Source organism: Oncorhynchus clarkii, chromosome 7 (genome assembly GCF_045791955.1).
Source record: "Oncorhynchus clarkii lewisi isolate Uvic-CL-2024 chromosome 7, UVic_Ocla_1.0, whole genome shotgun sequence".
In the NCBI taxonomy this organism is placed as follows: Eukaryota; Metazoa; Chordata; class Actinopteri; order Salmoniformes; family Salmonidae; genus Oncorhynchus; species Oncorhynchus clarkii.
In genome coordinates this window covers 5,853,610-5,856,790 of record NC_092153.1, presented here as the reverse complement: position 1 = coordinate 5,856,790, position 3,181 = coordinate 5,853,610, and the positions used below count along the sequence as shown (strand labels likewise).

General features: G+C 47.1%; 1 pseudogene; it reads left to right on the top strand.

Moving 5' to 3' along the window:
- Positions 1 to 985: 985 nt before the first annotated feature.
- On the top strand, positions 986 to 2,821 carry LOC139412761 (E3 ubiquitin-protein ligase TRIM63 pseudogene; annotated as a pseudogene).
- The last annotated feature ends 360 nt before the right edge of the window (positions 2,822 to 3,181 follow it).

Here is a 3,181-nt window from a genome sequence, read left to right as displayed (position 1 = left end):
TCTTTGTTGTGGTGTGTGATGTGGACAGTGTTGCACAAGCTTTTGTTGTGATCGCCCGGACTGGGTCGACCGTGTCCTGCTGGGGTGTCGATGAGGGCACATAACTTAATGTTTACAACCCCCAAACTTTCCAGAGTTGTGCAACACACACACACACAGTCTGTCTTTTAGGCTATGCAGGGGTACAGGGTAAAGGAAGAGGGGGAGAGGAACCTGGCAGAGGATAGGACATGACATTCTATTTCTATAGTGTGTACTACCAGCTCAGTCACTCTTCTCTGTAGACATGTAGTAGAGCAATATGGCACATTCTACCTGCTCTATTACAAACTATGTGGATTCTACAACTTGTGTTCATTCTATTTCTACGTTGTTTACTCTGTCAAATCTGCATTTCTTTCTGTCAGCCATGGATTAGATTTACAGTCTGCTAGAGCATCTTCAAGGAAACCAACATGTTTACAATTTCTCTGCATAACGCCAGAATGTGGACATGTTTATGTTATCACTAATCTCCATTAACCCAGAAACTAAAATCTTGCATAATTTGGTCAGATGCTTATTTTATGTTTACGTAGTCTGTCCACGAGAGATGAATTTATAACATACCTAATGTCTGGCTATGAGAAGGCATATGCATTACGTCTGACCTATTTCTGCAGAGGCTGAAAGGGGTCAATCAAAGATGTAAACAGATGTGAACGACCCTAATCGTGTCTTGTGGTGTGGTGGGTGACGAGACCTGTTGTTATTGGAGGTTGTTTGGCCAGTTGTCTATTGGTTTAGCCCCTCCCACAGAAAGAGAGAGAGGGGAGGGCGGGACGGTGGGTGTTGCTAAGTATGGCATGTGCCGGGGCCAGAAGGGGTTAATTATCTCAGAATTGAGCCTTGCAAACAAGCAAAGGGTGGGACCCGTGCCTCAGACCGCGTGGAGGCTCGGGTGTCACGCCAGCCCAGCGGTATAAATCGTCAGCTGTGGCCGGAGAGTGGCTAGATCAAAATAAACCAAGTGGAGAAAGCAGTCACTATACCAGACTGCAATAGAAGGAGAGACAGACAGAGAAAGAGCCACACCACCTAAGACAAAGCGCCTAGGCCACCTACTCTGAACTTTAAGGACTTATACCTTGTGAGAACAGAGAAACACATCTATCCAGACATGGATATCCAGACCGGCCAGGTGACGCACCAGCCCAGCCCCAGGGAGAGCCTGGAGAGCCAGCTGAGCTGCCCCATCTGCCTGGAGATGTTCCAGAAGCCCGTAGTCATCCTGCCCTGCCAACACAACCTGTGCCGCGGCTGCGCCAGCGACCTCTACGACTCCCGCAACCCTTATCACTACTCCGGGGGCATCTTCCGCTGCCCCACCTGCCGCTTCGAGGTCGTCCTGGACCGCCACGGCGTCTACGGCCTGCAGAGGAACCTGCTAGTGGAGAACATCATTGATATCTACAAGCAGCAGCCGGAGAGCGGCGGCGGAGAAGTAGGAAGTAACGTTGCAGACCCACCGCTGAAGGACAAAGACACCAAGGAGCCCATGTGTACGGAGCACGAGGACGAGCGCATCAATATTTACTGTGTGACCTGCCAGACGCCCACCTGCTCCATGTGCAAAGTGTTCGGCCAGCACAAGGACTGTGAGGTGTCACCCCTGCAGAGCATCTACGATACCCAGAAGGCCGAGCTGCGGAACGCCATAGATCTCCTTGCGGCGGGTAACAGCTGTGTCCAGGCCGTGATGGCTCAGATGGAGGACACATGCAAGAGCATCGAGGAGAACAGCCAGCTTCAGAAGAGACGTCTGGGGGAGAGCTTCGACTTGCTCTATGCCATCCTGGAGGAACGTAAGGGCCAGCTCCTGGAAAAGATCACCCAGGAGGAGGAGAGGAAGCTGGGGTTGCTGAGGTCCCTGGTGGAGAGGTACACGGAGCAGCTCCAGGCTAGTATCAACCTAAAGGAGAAGGCGGCCCAGACCATGGAGAAGGGCAATGCAGCCGAGTTCCTGATTAGTGGGAAGGAGCTGATCGCACAGGCCAAAGAGGCAGCTAAAGGCTCCAACTTAGAGAGGCCCGAGCCTGGCTTCGAAAACATGGAGCACCTTACACTGTGCACAGAAGACGTGGAGGTCATCTTGTACCAAATGGGCTTTGGACTGGGGGATGATGATGATGATGATGATGTGGTGACAGAGGAAGAAGAAGGGGAGGAGGAAGAAGAAGAGGAGGAAGAAGAGGAGGAATAGTAAAACTCTAACTCAAGACTGTATTAGAAGTACTTTATTATTGCAGTTGAGGAGAGGTTTGGACTAAGAGATAAGGATTGGTTTGATGAACAAGCTGCTTTTTAGAAAGAGTAACTAGTTATTTATCAACTAGTTATAACTAGGATATTCACTGTGGTGAATACACAATTTAGAGCCAAGGTGGAAAGTGCAATTCTGGAAAGTAGTTTTTTTTCACTAACAAAATGCAACATTTTGTTTAGACTTGTTATTTTTTTTATACTTCTGTATTTCTACGTTTATACGGTACTGTTTTTTGATATCTACTGAAATAGATATCTCATGGAAATAACGAAGTTTACACTTGAACTCTTTTCACATAATGTACATGGCTCAAGTCTAGACTAGATTGAAAAAAAAAATCGAAAAATATAGCAAAGCATTATTCATGTTGTGTATAATATATCGTTGTCTGTCAAACTATTGAAAACTTGAATTGCTGCAAAATGCACTTAATTCACTTGGTGTTGTTTTTTTTAACACAGCTGTAATTTTTCTAATGTAATTGACAGTTTAAAGAAATAAAGTGTTGTGGAAATACTTTGCTCGTCCTGTCAATATCCCACACACCTCACCACCAGGGCTTTATTTAGACCTACACATCTACATGGCTCATGAATTTAGACTGTCGCCTTACTTAGTGTTCTTGCTAGTGAAAAATAGGGTCTATTTTTACAGGGCTAGAATGGGAGAGGTGGTGAAGGGCCTTCAAGGTCTGGAATAGATCAGTGTAGCAGGGTGGGTAGAGGATTGGTGGGGGTCTCATGTTTCCCTCCCTGACCTAGCCTCTTCTCCACTTGTCTTGATCATTCCAGTTGCTGTCTGACTCTGTCTGGTATGCCTATAGGTCAGAGGTCAAACCTGATACCATTATCGGACATGAATGGAAAATAAAAGGGG